Raw genomic sequence first — 24,255 nt, 5'->3', positions numbered from 1 at the left:
TGTCATATGTACTAACAATTTAAGTTACAATTGTTATTTAAGTTACAGTTGTTATATGTGTTACATGTACATATATTCAAAATCCAATCTGACAGTAGTTATAATTTCTGATTTCAATTGTCACACATATTTTAAAGAACTTAAAGCAGAAAAAATAGTCTGTTATATTTACCTAGGTATTTAATATTTTTGAGTGTATATAAATAGAATCATACACTATGGGATGTTGCACATCTGGCTTTTTTCTCAATATTATCCCTGATATATTTGTTCATATTGTTGCATGTTGCAATATTTTCTTCTTTCTCACTGTTGTTGTATTTCATCAATATGGATATATCACACTTCTAAAAAATATTCTGCTTCTAAAAAATATTCTTCTATTGACTGATGCCTGGCTTGTTTCCAGTTTTTGGCTATTATGGAGAAGTTACTATGAACATTTGTGCCCATGTCAACCAAATGTGATGAGTGATCCTATATTAGATCTTTTAAAAAATTTTTTTATTGAGAAATCTTCACACACATACAGTCCATACATGGTGTGCAATCAGTGGCTCACAATATCATCACATAGTTGTGTATTTACCACCATGATCCTCTTTAGAACATTTGCATCACCTCTATTAGATTTTGAACCTAGAAAAAAAAAGAGTTGCAAGGAACATTATTGGGATAATCGACAAAGTTTTCTTATGGATTATGGTTTAGTTAATAGTGTTGTGTCAATATTTAATTTACAGGTTTTTTATCATTGTATTGAGGTTATGTAGGCTATGTCCTTGTGGTTAGGTATTTAGAGGTATGAGAACATGTCTGCAACTGTTTTCAAACAGTTCATAAAAAAGAAATAGAAAATATACACATATATGAAGGGAAGCAAAAAGTGGGGAGGGGGGAGAGAAAGAATAATAATTATTGGGGCAAAATAAATGGGACAAAATGATAGAAATGGTAAATCTGATATTGCCCAGGAGCTCTTTGTACTATTCCTATACATTTTCTGTGAGTTTGAAATTACAACAAAATTAAAGGTAACTGAAAATAGATACTTCAAAAAGGAAATCAAGCCATAAGAAATATAATTCTTGCTTGTCATTATATATATAGTATAGATATAGATTTACATATCTCCTTTTTCATTTTTCACATTTAACTTATTTGCATATAGATTTACATATCAATATCTATATTTATATAGCTGCAAGTTCATTTTGAAAGTTCATGATTCAAAGAAATTTTCAAGCATCAAAATGGCTGTTTTGAATGTCGTCACCACAATGCCACTTACCAATTAAAGTAAGTAATGGTGCAGGGTAGGGCTTCCTCCTTCCCCTGAGGCTGGGCTGTTCCAGACTGGTGGACATCAGCCATGCCCACTGCACAGTGGAGCCTGTGTGGAGCATTCAAATGCACAGTGGAGCATTCAAAACATTCAGAGACACATTTTGTTGGGTTTTACTTTACACAGTTTAAAATTTCTCTCTCTCTCTCTTTTTTTTTTTAACATGGAGAGGCACTGGGAATCAAACCCGGGTCACCAGCTTGGCAGGAGAGAACTCTGCCACTGAGCCACCGTGGCCCGCCCTGATTTCCCTCTCATACCTTTGTGATTGATAGAGAATGTTTATTTCATACTGGTTATCACTTGTCAGTTTTAGAAGAAGCGCCTGTTTGTAGCAGGAGACAAAGCCACTCTGGCATTATGAGTGTGTGCTGATGTTCAAATTGGATAAGGTCGAGTGAGCACATGGTTTGTGTGTTTGGAACTGGATGATGGAAAGGGCCAAAATGAGAAGCAAGTAGAGGCACTGCTGTTGAGGCTCTGGAAGCAGAGCTGAGGAGACATTCATGGAAACGTCAGAGATTAGTAGAGATACACTAAGAATTGCATTTGGATGCTCTTGGTCGTGCTTCTTTTGGTTCTTGGAGTGCCTGCATTAGGCCGTGTTCAAAGACTTATTGACTTTTTAAAAAATCCCAACAAGCATTTTCTGAACATTTCCCCGTGAATCATTAAAGCTAAGACTGTACCACACTTTCTCATACATGCATTTTAAAATTTTCCTTCATTATGCGGTTACAAATGATAGGAAAATTTAGTAAAATAACCTCTGAATGTTTCCTTTTAAATGAAGGGGTATTTTATTTTCTTAACAGTGGCCATATCTTAATTTAAAATTTGCTAGTGAATCTCCTTCTACATTTCATCCCACAGTTCTGGGGCGTGCATTGGCCCGGGTCCGAGGGAACTGCTCCCATTGGTGAAAATTTTGGAAGGGAAAGAGTAGGTTAACAGTGAATTCAAGATAGGAATGCCCCAGAAAGCAGTGGCTGTTCAATAAATATTTGTGGATTGACTTTTTTTTTAGGGACAGTAGAAAAAACAGTTAAAGAGGACTCTAACCATGCAAGGGTGGTTCAACATAATAAAATCAATCAATGTAATAGAGCCCTCTAACAAGTCTACAGGGAAAAATCACATAATGATCTTGACTGGTGCTGTAAAAGCATTCGACAAAATCAAAATCCTTTTCTGATAAAAAATACTTCAAAAGTAGGAATCGAAGGAAACTTCCTCAGTATGATAAAGGGCATATAGGAAAAATCCACAGCTGGCATCATACTCAATGGTGAGAGACTGCACGCCTTCCTCCTAAGATTGGGAACAAGACAAGGATGCCCTCTGTCACCACTATTATCCAACATTGTACTGGAAGTTCTAGCTAGAGCAATCTGGCAGGAAAAATAAATAAAAGATCCACATCAGAAAGGAAGAAGTAAAACTTTCATTGTTTGCAGATGACATGATTTTATACTTGGAAAATCCTGAGAAATCTGTGACAGCATTTCTTGAGCTAATACACAAATTCAGCAAAGTGGTGGGATATAAAGTTAATGTGCAAAAATCAGTAATGTTTCTATACACAAGCAATAACCTAACTGAGGAGACAATTAAGGGAAAAAACTCATTCAAATAGCAACTAAAAGAATCGAGTATCTAAGAATGAACGTAACCAGGGATGTAAAGGATTTGTACACGGAAGACTACATAACATTGCTAAAAGAAATCAAAGGAGATCTATTTTGAATAGATGGAAAGACATTCTCTGCTCATGGATAGGAAGGTTAAACTGAGTTAAGATGCCATTCCTACACAAATTGATCTACAGATTCAACACAGTACCAATCAAAATTCCAACAACCTACTTTGAAGATTTGGAGAAGCTAATTATCAAATTAATTTGGAAGGGGAAGACCTCAAATAGCTAAAAAAAAAAATCCTAAAAAAGGATGAAATAACAGGATTAACAGTTCCTGATTTTAAAGCTTATTATATAGCCAAAGTGTTCAAAACAGCAAGGTACTGGGACAAAGATAGAAGGATTGACCAGTGGAATTGAATCAAGAGTGTGGAAATGAGCTACCAAATCTATGGTCAACAAATCTCTGACAAGGATCCCAAATCCACTGAACTGGTACAAAACAGTCTTTTCAATAAATGGGCATGGGAGAACTGGATATCAATAGCGAAAAGAATGAAAGAGCATCTTACTTTATACTCTACACAAAAATTAACTCAAAGTGGATCAAACATCTAAATATAAGACTAGTACCATAAAGCTTCTAGAAGAAAATGTAGGGAAACATTTTTAAGACCTAATAATAGGAGGTAGCTCCTTAAACTTTATGCCTAAAGCACAAGCAACAAAAGAAAAAATAGATAAATAGAAACTTCTCAAAATTGAATCCTTCTGTGCCTCAAAATACTTTGTCAAAATGGTGAAGAAGATGCTGGAGACCTGAGTTCAATTCCCAGTGCCTGCCCATGCCAAAAAAAAAAAAAAAAAAAAAAAAAAGAGAGAGAGACAGAAAAAGAAATGGTGAAGAACCAGCCAACTCAGTGGGAGAAAATATGGAAATCACATATTGGATAAAGATTTGATAACCTGTATACATAAAGGAATCATACAACTCAACAACAAAAGAACAATTATAAATGGGCTAAAGTTATGAATAGACATTTTTCTGAAGAGCAAATATAGATAGCTAAAGCGCACATGAAAAGATGCTCATTTTCATGAGCTATAAGGGAAATGCAGATTAAGAACACAATGAAATAGCACCTCAAATGGATAAGAATGGCTGCTATTAAACAGGAAACTACAAATGTTGGAGAGGATGTGGAGAAATTGGGGCACTTAGGTACTGCTGGTGGGAATGTATAATGGTGCAAACACTGTGGAAGACAGTTTGGTAGTTCCTTAGAAAACTAAATATTGAGTTGCCCTATGACCAGACAATACCACTATTCACTGTATACCCAGAAGAGCTGAAAGCAGTAACACAAACAGACATTTTCACACTGATGCTCATATCAGCATTATTCTCAGTTGCCAAAAGATGGAACCAATCCAAGTGCCCATTAACAGATGAGTGGATTAACAAAATGTGGTATATACATAGGATGGAATATTTTGCAGCAGGAATGTGAAATGAGATCCTGAAGCACATGACAACATGGATGACCCTTGAGGGCATAACGCTGAGTGATAAATGCCAGACACAAAAGTATACATACTCTATGATTTTGCTTTTATGGCCTTGGTAAATATAAACTCAGAGGCTTATAATATAGAATACAGGGGACATAGAGATACATGGAAGTCAGAGATGGGTTAACAGCTAGCTAATGAGGTTAAAATTAAATGTAAGGGAATGGATAAAAGTGAAGGCAGTTCATTAGTGGGTCTATAAGTAATATTGCCATATTGAAGGTGAACATTATTGAAAGGGGTTGTATAGAGCCATGTGTCCCACTGATTAACACTGTGTGAATATAAATAAGTTGCTGCATGAGCTACTTCAAAGTATGAATCTTGTACAAAGAGTAAATAATATCAGGGTTTAGGGCAGAGACAATTACTGCGTGTTATATTCTGTATTTAACAGGAAGACATCAACAGTACCACAGCAATACCAGGGGAAAAATTGTGGGGGAGGGGTAAGAGTTAAGGGGAGGTTTAGATTTTTCTGTTTGAGGCGGGCTTGTTTATTCATTATTTTTCTCTTGGGAACATTGAAAATTGTCTAAAATTGAGAGTGTTGATGACTATACAACTAAGTGAGGATAATATGAGACATGGACTGTTGACTTTGGACATTATACATGGTGCCCAGTGGATGGAGGTGGCTGAAGGATACACTGACTGTGAAGGAGAATGATGAACTGTGGTGTGTACACATATGATCAAATACCATGTGACTACAGAAAGGAAAGAAGTCATTAGGCATGCAATGAGGTGAATGAATCTGGGGGACAATGAGTGAAGCAAAATAAGCCAGAAACAAAAGAGCAAATATTGTATGATTTCTTTTAGAAAATAATTATAAGAAAATTGTGGCCTAGATTGTAAGCTCTTATAACAGTCACATTTAGTCCAGAGCTGTAATTGTTATTTCTAGATTCTGAGGGCTGTGCTATCTATGAATAACCTGGTATTTCCTTGGAACTTTTGGTACCTGTGTCTCGATACATCCCAGAGTATATTAAGCAGATAATGAAAAAGTATTGGGAGTGTCCCTTGAGGGATGGGAGAAAAAATATGGAACTATTAAATTTTACCACCAGAGAAACCCCTGATATTGTCTTAAATATTAGGAACTCCTAAGTCAATGTGCCAAGCCCTTGATCCTGAGGCTTGCTCTTGTGAAGCTTATTTACATAATGGAGAAGCTTAGCCTGCCTATAGTTATACCTAAGTGTCACCTGCGGAGGACTTTGCTCAGAAGTGGCCTCTCTCTCTCTAAGCCCACCTCTGCAAGTGAAATCATTGCCCCTCCCTCTACATGGGACATGACATCCAGGGTTGAAAGTCTCCCTGGCAATATATGACTCCTAGGGATGAGCCTGGCCCTGACACCATGGGATTGACAATACCTTCTTGACCAAAAGGGAGAAAAGAAGTGCAACAAACAAAATATCAGTGGGTGAAGAGTTCAAATAGGGTCGAGTGGCTATTCAGAAGGTGACTCTTACGCAAGCTTCAGCTAGATATTGCTACCTATCATGGTTTGCCGAACTTGAACCAAAACCATTCCTGCCAACCCTAAAAGAGCACCTAGGGCTTTATCTGAGATTTTACAAAGGTTCCATGCACTATGATTACTTTCCAGAAACCTACACCCTCCAGATGGGTTCCTAGGCCAAATAAGTCCTGAAACCAGAGGGACCAGCCTCTCCAGAACATCAACTCAGTTTCATCCCCCTATCCCATGATATCAACAGCCCTTTCCAACATGAACAAGTTAGAATGGGCATAGCCTAAATAACCCTAAAAACTGGGAGAAAGATTAAAGGAGACGGTGGAGTTAGAGAAGATAGGATTTAACAAATGAATATGACTGTTGATCATATCAATATTTCTTTTGGTCTTCAGAGTCTTGGAGCAACTGGAAGGAAAACCTAAAGTTGTGGAAATGTAATCTGTACTAAACTCTGAAACCTGTTCTATAACTACTTGTTAGAATGTACTTTGAAATTTATTGCGTTTTTGTATATATGTTATAATTCATATTAAAAAAAGAGCGAGAATTCCAGCTACCATTGTAACATGGGAACCAAGCCAGATTCTCGTTCAAGAGAGGTGTAAAGAAGTACTGAAGGTAGCGTAAAAGCTACTAGGGCATTGGATAGCTATGGCCCAGGGGCAAATGTTCCAGCAAAGAAACCAAGGCCAGGGCAATGCTGGCTCCGAAGCACCGGGGAGTGGGTGTACTCTAAGCCCCAAACCGGTGGGAGTCACCATTAGAATGAACGTAAAGGAGAAGGACCATGTGCCATCACAGTGCTTTATGAAACTGATATTTCAGCCTAGAGCTTTATTTTTCTCTTTGAATATTGTAGAGCAATAAAACACTTCTGCAGTGTTATGTGACATTTCTGAGAGCACTACTTTATGTGATCATTAGGCAATCATGCCTGCAATTTCCTCCTAAAAACACATTCTTTTCAATGTCAATTCCTAAAGGTATGCTTGTTAGAGAAATTCAAAATTTCTCCCTCCCCCCCCATAGTTAAATGTAACTATGGTAATAGTTTAAGACTTTAGTTTGATTATCATTTATTTCAACTTAGTACAATTCCTAGATGGTAATTATGGACTTTTCTTTAAAACTCTTCTGGGTAAAATACCTTGTAGATGGATACTTTATTTTATCTAAATGAATATCTTAAATTAGGGTGACACCATGATAGAATTTTAATTATAATGAAATATATTTGTTTTACAAAGGACCATGCTCTTATTACAGATAACTTAGGTTAAGAGGTGTGTATTATGTACTGGGTAAGAGTAATTTGAAATCAATTACTGGAGTTAAGGAGTAGATGTACTAGCATAGAAAAAGCAGATGTCATCGGCATAACCCTTTTTCTGAAATTCCTTTGGGTCTTATAAAAATGTTCCAAGTTTTATTTAAATACTTTTGGGGGAAATAAAGCAATGATTTGACACATAAGAGTTATATAATTCATGAAAACTGATATAAATTAATTATGCACTTCCATTATAAATTTATTCTGAATTTGCTAAAAATTATAGTTTCAATTGACATGCAGATTGCTAAAAATATTACATGTATTTTAGTTTAAATATGTATATTTGATCAGATTATTTCTGAGATAAAATGGCCTGAGAATAATATAAAATAGATTAAGTCTAAAAAAGGCATGAAAATTAGCTTCCATTTTCTAACTTAAAAATTGTTTGCTGTTGTCTTCTAGATATAATGCAACAAGACCCAAACCAATCTACATTGGCACTTTTTAATGCAACTGCCGAAGCTGTGGATCAATGTGGAGTAAGTATTAAGCTTTTTGACTATGTTCTACAGCATTTGCAGAAATCACTCTGCTGAAAACTTAAAAAATAAGAATCCATGTTACAGGACTGATAACTTGGCATGAACATATAGGAAAGAAACAGTTTTGGTGGAAAGTAAAGTTGGAAGTTTATAAAAGTTGTCAAACATCCCTATTATAGTTAAAATAACTAATAAACATTTTATATTGGGTAATATGACAAATATACAGGAAAGTTCATAAAACACATGTAACCACCACTTTGTCAAGAAATGCAATGTGGCCAACACCCGAGATGTGTGTTCTTTCCTGATATTAGAGGAACTATTACCTTGATATTTATGGTTCTGACTTCCTCACTTTTATTTATACTTTTGCAACCTACAAAATGCATCCCTAAACAAAATGGTTTAATTTCAGGACATATACAAGTGGATTCATACTGCATATGGTTTTTGTGCCATCGGTGTTAGGTTTGTGAGTTTCATCCCTGTTGTTTGTATAGCAATGATTGGTTCATTTTTATTGATATATAATATTCCACTATATGAATAGTCTGTAATTTATTTACCCATTCTTCTGGTGATGGACCATTAGATCTGTTGTGGTGAGTTCAAACTGGAGGATTTTAGAGTTGGCCAAGAAAAAGATTTGACCACTAGACAGAAATAACACACAAATTATTTATTGGGGGCGATGCTTTGCTAGGTTGAGGTGGAAGGGGCAACCTCTAGTGGTGGGAAACTTTCCGAAATGACAAGTTGAGAGCTTTATAGGAGTGGGTGTGCAGCAGAGGTGGGGTTGAGGGGTATGTGTGTTACATGTCTAGGCATATAGAGTTAGCCCAGTGGGGAGCTTCTGTGCCAGACAGCTCTGAGATGTTAAGGTAGCTTGGGTCTTATAAGTGCAGAAGTGGTTTTTTTTAATCTTATCAATGATGGGCAGTTGTTAGGTAAGTTTCATGGGCTATGTACAGCCTAATGACTAAAAATTGCTTATTTTGGCTATTTTAAAAATAACCAGATGTGGGACTTCTGGGAAGATAGCCAAATAGAGAACTCGAGTTCAGCCCTGCTCCATGGAAAAGTTAGAGAAGGGACTGGAGGGCGACTGATAGTGATTTAAGAGTGCAACTGACCTGGGAGAGCCGTCTGCAGCACATAGGGTGGCCCTGGTTGCAGAGGCTGAGGAACTGAGAAGGAGAAAGCTGAACCCTGGCATGGAGGCTCAGAGCCCACAGTAGTGCATGGACAGGAGCTGGGAACCAGGAAGTAAGCCAGACTGTGTTCCTTGAATGTGCTACCCTCACCAGTGCAGCCCCGTGACCTGTGACTCACCCCACACACCTGAATCCCATTCTTCAAGCACCCCCACCCCACTAGCCCCCAGCACACGTACCTGCCGCACACTCCTACTCCAAGTGCAGCCCAATCCACCTCTCCTGCGCCCTTCCTGAGCTCTACGTCCCTCTCCATGTTCCCTGCAGGCTGTTGCCAGTTCACACAGGCTACAGGGGCACTGACCTCCATACCCAGGCTACCCCCGCCCCCACCCATAGTGTCACACAGCCTCACCCTCCCTCCCTGGACTTCTGCACATTAATTTACAGCACTCCTAGATCCCCACATGCACAGAGACCCCCAATCATAGCCTTCAGCTCTGGGAACATCAGTTTACCATAGTCCTAGGCCCGCGCATGTGCATGGCCCTCAGTCACACTTCCCAGCTATGAGAAAGTGCTGACCTGAACAGCCAGGTCACATCTGCCCCCAACACACAAAGGCATAAGACTGGCCTGCTGTCACAGCTCTACACATGTGCACCAAGGGGCCTATGCCCTAGACCAGCCCACACCAGAGTTACGCCCCCTAGGCCAGTGCACCTGCACAGCTACATCCTCCCTGGCTGCTTGGTGCCCACGTTCACAAGTACCAGTGTAAAATCTCCAACCTGCACCTTTACCTATGTTGCAATGCATCACTGCACTGCTATGCCCCACCCCGTACCCTGCATCCTTGCAGACATCCGTCTGCAAACACAAGGCCTTAGACTACTGAAAGAAATCAACTCCCAAAGTAAATCAATTAAGATATTTACATGTGATGAAAACAACAGAAGATCACTAAGCATATCACAATGCAGACAGAAATAGCCCAGCCTAATGACCAAATTAAAACACCAGCGGAGAAACAGACACTGAAACAACTAATCAAAGATGTTCATGTAACTCTACTAAATAAAATAAGTGGGATGGCAAATGACATAAGGAGATCAAGAAGATAGTAGAAGAGCCTAAAGAGGAATTTGAAAGAATAAATAGAAAAACAGCAGATATCACAGAAATTAAAGACTCTGTGGACCAAATTAAAACATACAAGAGGCACACAACACCAGAGCTGAAGAGACAGAAGAAATAATAAGTGGCATAGAGGACAGGATAACTAATTTCAAACACTCAAGCAGCAAATGGCAAAAAAGATGGAAAAATTTGAATTGGACCACAGGTAAATGATAGACAAAACAAAGCACACAAATATGAGAATCATTGTTGTCCTAGAAGGGAAGAAATGTGTAAAGGGCTAGGAGGAGTAATTGAGGATATAATGGGGGAAAACTTCCCAACCCTTATAAAGGACATAAATATACAAGTCAAAGATGCCCAACGAACTCCAAACAGAATAAATCCAAATAGTCCTTCCTGAATACACTTACTAATCAGTCTGTCAAGTGTTGAAGAGAAGCAAAAAATTCTGAAAGCAGCAAGAAAAGAACAATATACTACATGCAAAAGAAACCACATAAAAATAAATTCAGACTACTCAACTAGCACCTTGGAGGCGAGAAGGCAGTGGTATGATATATTCAAGATCCTGAAAGAGAAAGACTTCCAGCCAAGAATTCTGTACCCAGCCAAATTGTCCTTCAAAACTAAGGGAGAGATTAAAGTTTTCACAGATAAACAAGTCCTGAAAGAATTTTCTAACAAGAGACCAGCCCTATAAGAAATACTAAAGGGGGTTCTGCCGGCTGAAAAAAACCAAAAAGACAGGAGTTGGAGGTCTATAGGAGGGCACAGAAATGAAGAGTACCAGTAAGGGTAACTTAAAGAATAAAAAGAGAAAGAGGGAAAAGAATATATAGATGTGACAAATAAAATTAAAAATATGAGATGGTGGATTCAAGAAACACATTTTCAGTAATAACTTTGCAGGTTAATGGACTAAACTTAACAATTAAAAGATGCAGATTGGCAGAATGGATTAAGAAATATAATTCAGCTATATGTTGCTTACAAGAGACTCATGTTAGACATAATGAAACAAATAGATTGAAAGTGAAAAGATGGATAAAGGTTTTCCATGGAAATTGTAGCAAGAGTAGCTTTATTAATATCAGACAAAATAGACTTTAAATGTAAAGACATCATAAGAGACAGAGGGCACTATATACTAATTAAAGGGTCAATTCACTAAGAAGATAACAATCATAAATATTTATGCTCCCAATCAAGGAGCTCCAAAGTACATGAGACAGACATTGGCAAAACTGAAGGGAGCAATAGATGTTTCAACAATAATAGTAGGAAACTTCAATACACCACTCTCTTCTATGGATGGAACAACCAGACAGAAGATCAACAAGGAAATAGAGAAGTTAAATAACTTGATAAATGAATTAGACCTAACAGACATATATAGGTCATTGCACCCCAAAAATAGGATATACATTGTTCTCTAGTGCTCATGGAACATTCTCCGGGATAGATCACATGCTGGACCACAAAACAGGTCTTCATAAATTTAAAAATGTTGAAATTATTCAAAGCACTTTCTTTGATCACAATGGAATGAAGCTGGATCTCAATAACCACCAAAGAATGAGAACATTCAGATATATATGGGAATTAAATAATACACTCTTAAACATCAGTGGGTCAAATAAGAAATTGCTGGAGAAATCTGTAGCTATGAGGAGATGAATGAAAATGAGAAGACAATTTATCAGAACTTATGGGATGCTTCAAAGGCTGTTCTGAGAGGGATATTTATTGTCCTAAATGCCTATATTAAAAAAAAAAGAGAGCAAAAATTGAGGACTTAACTGCTCACCTGGAGGAACTTGAGAAAGAACAGCAAACTAACCAAAAGCAAATAGAAGAAGTGAAATAATAAAGATTAAAGCAGAGTTAAATGAATGGGGAAGAAAAGAACAATAGAAAGACTCAATAAAACCAAAAATTGGTCTTTTAGAAAATCACTAAAATTGATGGGCCACTAGCAAGATTGACAAAGGAAAAAAGAGAGAGGATGCAAATAAACAAAATCAGAAATGGGTGTGTAACTGTAGACCTTGAAGAAATAAATCATAAGAGGATACTATGAACAACTATATCCCAACAAATTAGACAACTTAGATGAAATGGACAAATTCTGGGAAACACACAAACAAGTTAAACTGACTCAGGAAGAAATAGAAGATCTCAACAAATCAATCACAAGTAAAGAAGTTCAAATGGTCATCAAAGATCTTCCTACAAAGAAAAGTCCATGGCCAGATGGCATCATGGGAATTTTATCAAACATTCCAAGAAGAACTAACACCAATCTTGCTCAAACTTTTCCAAAAAATTGAGGGTAAAGGAAGTCTATCTAACTCATTTTATGAAGCTAATATCATTTTAATACCAAAACCGGGTAAAGATGCTATAAGAAAGGAAAACTACTGGCCAATCTCCCTAATGAACATAGATGCAAAAATTCTCAAGAAATTATTAGCAAATCGAACCCAACAACACATTAAAAGAACTACACACCACAGTCAAGTGGGGTTTATACCAGGAATGCAAGGATGGTTCAACATAAGAAAATCAATTAATGTAACACGACATATTAACAAATCAAAAGGGAAAAATCACATGATCATCTCAATTGATGCTGAAAAGGCATTTGACAAAATTCAACATCCATTTCTGATAAAAACATTCCAAAAGATAGGAATCAAAGGTAACTACCTTAATATGGTAAAGGGGATATATGAAAAACTGGTAGCCAGCATCATACTCAATGAAGAGAGACTGAAAGCTTTCCCACTAATATCAGGAATAAGATAAAGATGCCCACTGTCCCACTACTATTCAACATTGTTCCAGAAGTTTTAGCTAGAGCAGTCAGGCAGGACAAAGAAATAAAAGGTATCCAAATTGGAAAGGAAGAGGTAAAACTTTCATTATTTGCAGATAACATGATGCTATACTTGGAAGATCCTGAGAAATCTACAGAGAAGTTACTTGGGTACTTGATGCCCTACTTTAGATATTTTTATGACCTTAAAACTGTGAACTTGTAACTCAATAAATTCTCTTTTTAAAAGATTAACACTCCCTGACTTTAAAACCTATTGTAAAGCCACAGTGGTCAAAATAGCATGGTACTGGCACAGAGATAGAAGCATTGATCAATGGAATCAAATCGAGAGTGTAGAAATATGCCACCAAATCTATGTCAACTGATTTTTGACAAGGCCTCCAAATCCTCTGACAAAATAGTCTTTTCAATGATTGGGCATGAAAGAACTGAATTACAATAGCCAACAGAATGAGAGAGGATCCCTGTCTTATACCCTACACAAAAATTAACTCCAAGTGGATCAAACACTTAAATATAAGAACTAGCACCATAAAGCTTCTAGAAGAAGATGTAGGGAAACATCTTCAAGACCTAGTAATGGGAGGTAGCTTCTTAAACTTTACACCCAAAGCAGAAGCAACAAAAGAAAAAATAGATAAATGGGAACTCCTCAAAATCAAATGCTTCTGCACCTCAAAAATCTTTCTCAAAAAGGTGAAGAGGCAGCCAACCTAAGGGAGAAAATATTTGGAAATCACATATTGAACAAAGGTTTGATGTCCTGTGTACATAAAGAAATCATACAACTCAACAACAAAAGAACAAACAACCCAATTATAAAATGGGCTAAAAATATGAATAGGTATTTTTCTGAAGAGCAAATACAGATGGCTCAAAAGCACATGAAGAGATGCTCATTTTCATTGGATATAAGGGAAATGCAGATCAAAACTACAACGAGATACCACCTCACACCTATAAGAATGGCTGCTGTTAAAGAAACAGGAAACTATAAATGTTGAGAGGATGTGGAGAAATTGGGACAGTTATACACTGCTGGTGGGAATGTACAATGGTGCAGCCACTATGGCATTTCCTTAGGAAACTAAATATCGAATTGCCCTATGACCCAGCAATAGCACTACTTGGTATATACCCAGAAATGCTGAAAGCAATGACACAAACAGACATTTGTACACAGATATTCATAGCAGAATTATTCACAATTGCCAAAAGATGGAAACAAACCAAATGCCCATCAACAGATAAGTGGATCAACAAAATGTGGTATATACATACAATGAAATACTATGCAGCAGTATGACAAAATGACGTCCTGAAGCACATGACAAGATGGATGAGCTTTGAGGACATAATACTGAGTGAAACTAGCCAGTCACAAAAGGGGAGATACTGTCTGATTCCACTTTTATGACCAGCATAAAGGTATAATCAGAGGCTTATAATACAGAATATAGGGGACTTAGAGATACATAGAAGCTAGAGATGGGTGAATGGTTAGCTGATGAGGTTGAACTGCAATGTAAGGGAATAGATAGAAGTGAAGATGGTTCTCTAGTGGGTCTACAAGTAATATTACCATATAGAGGATAAACAAGATCGAAAGGGGTTTATGTATAGATCTATGTGTCCCACTATTAACACTAGAAATATGAATTAGTTCTTGCAGGAATTACTTCAAAGATAAGATGTGTACAAAGAAAAGAGTGTTTAAGTCCAGGGTACAGGGGGATAACTGCTATTGCATGCTATGGCTATGTTCAAAAGGAAAACATCAGAACTACCACAGCAACAGAAGAGGTAAATAATGGGGGAAGGAAAAGAGTTAAGAGGAGGTTTAGATTTACTATTTAGTGAGGGTGAGTTTATTGATTTTCTTTCTCTTGGGAACAATGAAATTATCTGAAAATGAGAATGTTGATGGACTGTGGACTTTAGGCATTATACATGATGTGTGATGAATGCAGGTGGCTGAAGGATGCACTGACTGAGAAGTAGATTGGCAAACAATGGTGTATACTTAGGAATGAAGGTACTGCTGCTACAAAAAGGAACAAAGTGAGGCATACAACAACGTGAATGAACATGTGGGACATTTGATGAGGCCAAATAAGCCAGAAACAAAACAACAATGGTATGGTCTCCTTTAGAAAATGCTTATAAGAAAACAGGGGCCTAGATTGTAAGCTTTTATAGAAGAGATATTAAGTCCGGAGTGCTGATTATAATTTATGGATTTTGAGACTGTTTTATATATATAACCTGATATTTTGAGATAAGAATGAAGCCAGTCAGGTTGGGGTTAAAGTAATTCCAAACACAGGGGTAAGGAAGACAGTGTCATATTTTAGAACCACACTCACTCTTTGAGACCGAAGAAAGAAAGGTTTATTTGGTCTGGAACTGAAATTTTCTGTAGTGCATAATCTAACTCAATCTATCTGTATAGCTCATTTGAACAACTGAAACACAGGGAGCACAGAATAAGAAAAAGGTCCTTTAATCCTGTATAACCTAATGTAATGCCTGGATACATCCTAGAGTATATTAAGCAGGTAATCAAAAAGTATTGGCAAACTCCCTTGAGGGATGGGAGAAAGAATATTAAACCTTACCATCAGGGAATCTCCTGATACTGCGTCAAACTTCAGGGACACCCAAATCAATAGGCCATGCCCTTGATCATGAGGTTTACTCTTGTGAAGCTTATGTAGGTAGCGGAGAAGCTTAGCCTACCTGTAGGCATGCCTAAGGGTTAACTTCTGGAGGACCTCTGGTGTTGCTCAGATGTGGCCTCACTCTCTCTAAGCCCAACTCTGCAAGTGAAATCATTGCCCACCCCCTACATGGGACATGACATCCAGGGGTGAAAGTCTCCTTGGCAACATGGGAGATGACTCCCAGGGATGAATCTGGCCCTGGCATTGTGGGATCAACAATTCCATCCTGACCAAAAAGGGGGAAAGAAATGTAACTAATGAAGTATCAGTGGCAGAGAGAGTTCAAATAGAGTCGAGAGGCTACTCTGGAAGTTGCCTTTACCCAAGCTTCAGGTAGACCTTGCTACCTATCAGCCTGCCAAAACCCAACTAGGATCATTCCATCCGACACTAAAGAACACCTAGGGCAATATATAAGATTCCACAAGGGTTCCAGGCACTAGAGTAACTTTACAGAAACCAACAACCTCCAGATGGGTCCCTGGTCCAGATAATTCCTGAAACCTAGGGGACCCAGCCTCTCCAGAACAGCAGACAGTTCCATCCCCCTACCCCATATTAATCACAGACCCTTCCCATATGAAAAAGTTAGAATGGCTGTAGCCCAAACACCCCTAAAGGGAGAGATGGAAAGATCAAAGGTGATGGTGGAGTCATACAGAGAACATAGGATTTAACAAATAAATAAGAATGCTGAATCATTAAATTGAAATCTCTTTTAGTCTCCAGTATCTTAGAGCAGCTGTAAGTAAAAACCTAAAATTGTGGAATTGTAACCCATGTCAAACTCCGAAATATGTTCTACAACTGATTGTGGTGCTGTGCTCTGAAATTTATTGCTTTTCTCGTATATATGTTATTTTTCACACACAAAAAGAAGAAAAGTCAATTGTGATGGTAAAATAATATTTAAGCCTTCTAGCCTTCTATATTCTGGAGCAGCTAGAAGTAAATGTCAGAGAGGATCATATGGTAGCCCATGACAAACTCTGGGATCTCTCCTGGAACTACTGTTGAAGAATGCCTTGAAAAACTATTGTTTTTTTTATTTTTTGTGTGGTGTATACATGCTATACTATACAATAAAAAAGCTAAAAATAAATAATTGGGGCGGGCCGCGGTGGCTCAGCGGGCAAAGTGCTTGCCTGCTATGCCGGAGGACCTCGGTTCGATTCCCGGCCCCAGCCCATGTAACAAAAACGGAGAAACAGAATACAATAAAAACAAGAAAATGTTTAAAAATGTTTCCCTTTCTTCCTTCCTTCCTTCCTTCTATCCTTCCTTCCTTCTCTCTGTCTTTCCTTAAAAAAAAAAAAAAAATAAATAAATAAATAAATAAATAATTGGCTGTGTAGACTTTGAGTTTGGTCCTGGTGGGCTTTCCTGAGTGACCCAGGCTTCTCTGAAGGAGCCAACACACATAGTGCCGCTCCACAGAGACCATCCGCAGCGCGTTGGTCTGCATATGAATCAGGCTCTAGACAGGAAATATGCCAGGTATTCTACTAGAGACATTGGAAAACAGCGAATGGATTAAACAGACACTGGAAAGGCAAAAGGCAATCATTAGGTAAAATAGACATGCAAGAAGCAGCTACCATTCTGGGGAAGGAGAAAGAAAATGAAGGGGTGGGGTTTCAGAATCTGGGAAAGAGGTGACCCAGACCTGAGGTAGGGGGGGCAATTGTGTCCAGCTGCTGTTGGCATCTCTGAGGGGGCCTGATAAGGCTGGTTTGTAGAGGGCACCAAGAAAATGTGGGCTGGACCAACTCCTGCCACCAGAGTGAGACATTGCTGCTGGGAGGCAAGAAAACAGGAAGGTGCATATCTCCTTTCTTTACCTCTGGTCTCCCTCCATCATCCACTACTAACACAGGGTGTTTAAAACAGGAACCAGTTAGCAAAAATACACAGCAAAGTATAGAAGAATGGGTGTGAAGCTGATAGACTATAGCTCAATAGCTGGCAGAGTTAGGTGCTTCTGTGAATGGTGCCGCTGTGAACAATATTTTACCTGGGTGCTGAATTTCTCTAGGGAAAATACCTGGGAGGGAAATTTCTGAGGCAGGAGAAACTTCAACCTTACTAGATAATGTCTAAGTGGTAGCACCATTTCCATCTCCATTAGCAGTGGAATGTTCCATGTTCTTGTCAATAGCTTTCTAATTTTAGCCAGTCTGTATGTAGTATTATCTCGTTGTGATTTTAATTTGAATTTTTCTAATGCTAGTGAGGCTGAGCACCTCATCATTTGTTTATTGGCTGTCTGGGAAAGCCTTTCTTGCAAAAAGCCCACTCAAGTCTTTTGCCCAGTTTTCTATCTTTTCTTTATTCCTTTGTAGGAGTTCTTTAAATATTCTGGATATAAATCTCTCTGTATTGGTTGATCTATTGTAAATATCATCTCTGATACTATATATAGCTGCTTTCATTATCTTATGGTGTCTTATGAAGAACCAAAGTTCTAGATTTTAATGTAGTTGAATTTATTAACCTGTGTTTATAACTAGGACTTTTTAGTATTGGTTAAGAGATCTTTTCTGATCTGTGGTTAATAAAATATTTTCCTGTTTTCTCTTCTAAATGTTTATAGTTTTGCCTTTCAAAAAATCCATGCATGGATTTTTTTTGATGTAGGGGCCCAAATGATGCAGTCCCATTTATTAAAATATCCATCATCCTGTCTTCAGTGTTCTGCTGGATGAAGTGTCTCATAGGTGAGGGTTTGGTCAGGCTTTACCTTCCACTGGTGGATCTGTGGGTTGGGAGAGCACTCAAAGCTCAGTCACTCTCACTTGGGGTGGTTTGAGCCTCAGCTTCCACTTTCCACAGAGCCCTTTCATACCTCTTTTGAATGTGCATGCAGCTTCCCAGTCAGCTGGAGCTATCCACGTGAAGAGTCCTTCTAGGTTCTCTCCCTGTTAAATATCTGGCTAGACCTTCGCTCTGCACTCACCACACCTGGGACTAAAACCGAAGGATAGAAGTGCTACAGGTTTTTCTCATTTCCTTCTGAGCTTTCTACTTTTATTGGCATCTCTGCTCTCCAAATCAAGTCATCCTCCTTCAGCAGCAAAGCTGATGGATTTCATGGGTGGAAGTTCCATGCCAAGTGACCTGGAGGAAGGGGTGACGGCAGCAAACCCACAGGCAAAACCACAGAATCCCTCTGTTCTTACTCGAACTTCAGAAGGTCTTCATGAATAGGTGATTTTCAATTTGTTGTTTGCCTTTGGTTGATTTTGAGAAAACTGAAATGGTTGTTTATGACAACTTTGTTCAGTTTTATAGTTTCTTTGGGGGAAGAGAATTTACTGCACTCTTCACTGCACCATTTCTAGACGTTATGCCCAGCTGTATACCTTTTTTTAAAAAAAAATGCTTTTTATTTTGAAATGTAATATATATGTGAAAAAGCAATAAATTTCAAAATACATTGTAACAAGTTGCTATAGAACAAATTTCAGAGTTTGGTACAGCTTACAGTGCCACAATTTTAGGTTTTTCCTTCTAGCTGCTCCAAGACACTGGAGACTAAAAGAAATATCAATATAATGATTCAGCAATCATACTCATTTGTTAAATCTTATCTTCTCTGTTATAACTCCTCTTTCTCCTTTGATCCTTCTCCCAATTTTTAGGGATATTTTGGCCGTGTCCATTCTAACTTTTTCATGTTGGAGAGGGCTGTTGATAATATGGGATAGGGGGATGGAACTAGTCTATGTTCTTAGAAAGGTATGTTCCTCTCGGTTTCAGGACTTATCTGGCCAGGTACCTGTCTGGAGGTTGTATGTTTCTGGAAAGTAATCTTAGTGCGTGAAACTTTTGTATAATCTCAGATAGAGCGCTAGGTGTTCTTTAGGATCAACAGGAATGGTTTGGGGGTTGGCAAACCATGGTAATTAGCAACCTTGAGCAGCTGTATACTCTTCGATGCCTGCTTCTTGTTTGCATACATTTGGGGCCCTATGGATTGTTTTAAGGCATCTTTAGGCCAGTTTTTTGGGTTATTTGGCAATAAAATTCCCTGAAAAAAATTAATGCTTTTTTCCCCCTCTATACTTGTCTCTGGTTAGTGCCATGTGCCGGTGATCCAAATGAAAATTCTTCACTAGACATAAAAATCTGATTTATTTCATAATTTCCTTGTGCTGATGCCTTTCTCTACAACTAAAAGCTCTGATCTCAGTTAAGGACTTGTCTTGATGAACATTTATCCCCCTCAATGACTTTTCATGTCTGGATTACTGAAACAGTTGGGTTTTCCAACAGTGTGGCCCCAAATTTCACCTGAACATCCACCAATTTGCCTCTTGAGGCATCCTTAGAGGAATATTCCTTTCATTAAGGCACTGAGAAGTATATTAGTGAGAGAGCACCATCAGGTGTGAAATGCCCTACCGTGAACATCTTCTTCAGGTAGGGATGACACTCAGATATGTGCTGTAGAGTACGAGTCCTATTTTAGATAGAGGTAATCTGGGAGTGGCAGAGGCCAACTGGGCTTAATTGTCCATGACAAAGTGGGAGCAGTTGCCTTAATAACAGTACAGGGATAAGGTGTTAATCAGAGTGTGCTGACCTTCAAGGATATTTGGCCATTACTAATTGGTCAAGCTGAACCTAGGAATTAAGTAGGTGGAGAGTATCCTAAAATGTTACCTACTTTCTGTGGTAAAAACCTAACTTCGGAATCACCACGATAGAGTCATGGCATATTAGGCAGTTCCTAGACCTAAGCCAGGTCATTGACCCAAACCCTTGTAAAAAAGGACCCCCTAGCACCACCACATATTGGGTAACATAGATATTGCTCCAAATATAGCCCAAGACACCTGTGGGCAATTAAAAAGTTATTGCACATCTGGGAAAAGGAAACACCTAGATTTTTCAGAGATTATAAACATTGGCTAGCTTGATGCTTGAGGCTGGGGAGAGTGGAGGGCAGAGGTGGCAGGGGAAGGTGCCAGGATTTGAATTTCCATTGTTATGAGAACCAGAGATGCAAAGATGGACCAGGAGTCTTCCTCAGTGAAGCTCAGGGCCCCAGCAGGGAATACATTTATTAGCAATAAGTCACAGATATTGGTGGGTTTTAATTCCCAGCCTTCAGAGTCTGGCTTAATTGTTTCTTTGGGAGCTGTAGTTTGCTAGCTGCCAGAATGCAACACACCAGAGGTGAATTGGCTTTCAGTAAAAGGGGACTTATTGATTTAACATGTAGTTCTTCAGAGGAAAGGCAGCTAACTTTCAACTGAGGTTCTTTATTATGTGGGAAGGCACAGGGTGATCTCTGCTGGCCTTCTCTCCAGGCCTCTGGGTTCCAACAACTTTCCCCAGGGTGGTTCCTTTCTGTATCTCCAAAGGCCTGGGCTGAGCTGCGAGTGCTGAGATGAGGTATGCTGAGCTGCTTGGGCTATGCTATGTTGAGCTCTCTCATTTAAGCACCAGCCAATTAAATCAAACATCATTCATTGAAGCAGGCACGCCTCCTAGCCGACTACAGATGTAATCAGCTGACTGTGGACCTGAGCCAATGGCTCAGGTCCACAGCAACAGAACTAGGTACCTTCATCTGGCCAAGCTGACACCTGAATCTAACTACCACAGTAGTCTTGTGAATTTCTCAAATATTAGCCATACAGAATATATTTAGTAGCAGGAATTAATCCAAAAGCAGATTTTTAAAATTCTCCACACCAATAAAAGCATTAATTAAATATTATGTGAGAAAAAAACAGAGAAGATAGGATGTAACAACCGAGTATAACTACTAAATCATTACATTGATATTTCTTTTGATCTCCAGTGTCTTGGAGCAGCTAGAAGGAAAAATGAAAAATCATGCAACTATAACCCATACCAAACTTTAAAATCTGTTCTATAACTACTTGTTAAAATTTACTTGGGAATTTATTGCTTTTTTGCATATATGTTCTATTTCACAATAAAAAAGTTACAAAAAACATTATTCCAACACTGCATTATAATTTCACAGCAGTAGCAGTACATGAACTAAACAATGGAAGATAATGCCTCAACTTGAGAAAGTAAACAGGGCATTTGGGGATTTAAGCCATTTGTCTGCTATCGGGAATTGAGAACAAAGGTAGGCGGTAATTTACTAGGCAGAACTGTTTTGCTTCACATATCATTAACTATTTCTGCTACTTATTAGTTGGCCTTGACTGTCTTAAGAGACTTAGTGTCCTGGAAGCACAATAACGTGCTCATTCAAGCTCTCGGAACTCTCCAACAGTGGTGGCTCCAAGGCTAAGGAGTGGTTGAGTCTGTGCGAGCCTTTCTGTAATCTCTGCCTGGTCCCCTAAATCCCCAATGACAATGGCTGTTACCACCACCATCAGCAGCTCCACCATCACTTTATGTATATTAAATATAAAGTGCAAAAAAACCTATTTTTATTCTCTGGTTACATTGGAAACACCGAGCTTACTATGCACATGCAACCCCACAATGACTCTCCTAGAGGGCCCTCTTTCTCTTTGGACCAAATTTCCACCCCATCCCTCTTCTATGTAAATTCTGCAGCTGTTTCTGCATTTCATTTGAGAAGATTTAAAACTTTGGAAATTACTTAATTATGCGCCATATGACCTTCCAATTTTTAAAAGTCAACCACCAATGCCAAGTAATTCCATGCTGTAAAATAAGCAGGTCTGCATTTGCACTGAGATCTCCAATATTGTTCTGGCCTCCTTTACTTTCAGTGTTTTATACGGGTACCTGAAGGGACAGCATTCTTATTTTTAATTTCTAGTTAACTGTTGTATCACATACTAACTGGAATCCACCTGCTCAATTTCTTTGGATGTCCTTATACTTGCACATGGAACTGAAGGATGGAGCATGGTATAGGGCTCAGGGATGAAGGAAAGTGCTCAGCAGTACAGGTGTGTCACAGCATTTTCTGCATGGTTGTAGACATCTCCTATGTTGAAACATTACCAACAAAAGTACCAAAACTCTAGCTGTGTTATCCGTCTTTGAGAAATACAACGTTCATGACTCACATTTTGAACTTTCTTTTTCCTGACTTGTTTTCCTAGAATGATTCGGTTGAGAACGTATTTGAACAGAACCTGGAGATTAAGTTTTACATCAGTTCCGGGTCCACATCTCCTTCCTCACATAGTGGAGATGAAGCCGACCCAGTGAAGGTGCCTGCCTGGGGCAAGTTGCTCCTCAACTTGTTACTTGTGAACAGGAAAAAAAATGAATCATGTTGGAAGAATAGAGTGAGGTTTTCCCCTCCTCAAATATATTGCTTAATTTGGCAAGTCTATTAGAGAATATTAAGTTTCACTGCTAACTAAGGAAAACTTGAAACTCAAATGAGAAAAGTTTTTCCAAAAATCTAAGAAAAAAAGGCAAAAGTTCTAACTGCATTCAAACAATGAGGCTTACGATGGTGACTGTTATGAAGTTTGGATTAAAAAGAGTGGGGAACACAGTTATGTGAATTATGAAATGGTGAGTCCAAACGTGGTACAGACATGGTCTGGCATGGAGAATTCTCTTGTCATTTCCATTGCTTTAGTTAGCATCAGTAAATCATGATATAACAGGAACATTTTAGAAAATCATATAATAATTTTAATGTCAAGTCTAATGTCATATATACTTAGTAAGGTATAAAAATACACCTGTAGCTGCACTCATTAAAATCAGAGAGCATTTCCTGTCCTCTAGATAATAGTACATAAAGTCCCTCTTCATAGCCTTTCAGGTTAACCAGGGGGTGTGACTTTCCACAAGAAAAAGTATTTCCTCAGGAAAAGGTTTGGTGGTTCACACTCTCCATCTTGAAAAATGTGGCTCCATTTCTTCTCTGCCTCTCATTCACCCATGTGCCTCCTCCTGGGGTTTCTTTGATTCACACTTTGAATCCTGAGGGCTGGGTCTAAAGTTCTAATAGGGCAGGTAGTGTCGTTTGGAAAACTTCAGAGTGGTTTATAGCCATGTCAGACCTTATTTTTAAAAAATAGACCAAGAGATGCCATTACTTAAAGGATGCATGAATATGTCATTAAAGTGTAAGAAATTGGACAAGAAGAATCATTTCAGGATACTCACTAATCTCTCAGGAGGGAGAAGAATGTAGCTAGAAGGATGCAACTGTTTCAGGATCCTTTTAATTTCTTCTAGCCTGAAACAAGATTGGCAAAATGTTTCACTAAATGTGTGGATAGTAGTTACATGGATTTGTGATAGATTATTCTCTATGATTCCTCTTTGATTCTCTAGTATTCCTCTATGATTGACATGTCTCAAACCCAAATGTTTTAAAGCAAGAAGCCACAATAAATTTGCTATAAAAATTTAACTCTCCGGCTGGGTCCACATCACAGTTGGCCAAATGGGCACCACCACGGTAGGGACACAGCTGCTTGTGTCCCATGCATTTTAGTATGTTGTGTCTCTCTTCATTTGTCTCTTAAGTATTTTCTAATGTCCCTTGTAATTTCTTCTTTAATCCACTGGTTGTCTAAGTGTGTGCTGT

General features: G+C 38.4%; 1 long non-coding RNA gene across 2 annotated transcripts in view; it reads left to right on the top strand.

Annotated features, from left to right (window-relative positions):
• The window catches only part of LOC143658922 (uncharacterized), a 58,828-nt gene that overhangs the window by 21,293 nt on the left and 13,280 nt on the right, over positions 1–24,255 (top strand). For both annotated transcript variants that reach the window (XR_013163368.1, XR_013163367.1), the window contains exon 2: positions 7,787–7,863. This is a non-coding gene — a long non-coding RNA (uncharacterized LOC143658922). The remainder of the gene's footprint in view (positions 1–7,786; positions 7,864–24,255) is intronic.

This window comes from Tamandua tetradactyla, chromosome 2 (assembly GCF_023851605.1).
Source record: "Tamandua tetradactyla isolate mTamTet1 chromosome 2, mTamTet1.pri, whole genome shotgun sequence".
NCBI classification, from domain to species: domain Eukaryota; kingdom Metazoa; phylum Chordata; class Mammalia; order Pilosa; family Myrmecophagidae; genus Tamandua; species Tamandua tetradactyla.
Note: the sequence above shows the minus strand (reverse complement) of the source record. Positions and strands in the feature narration are given on the sequence as shown.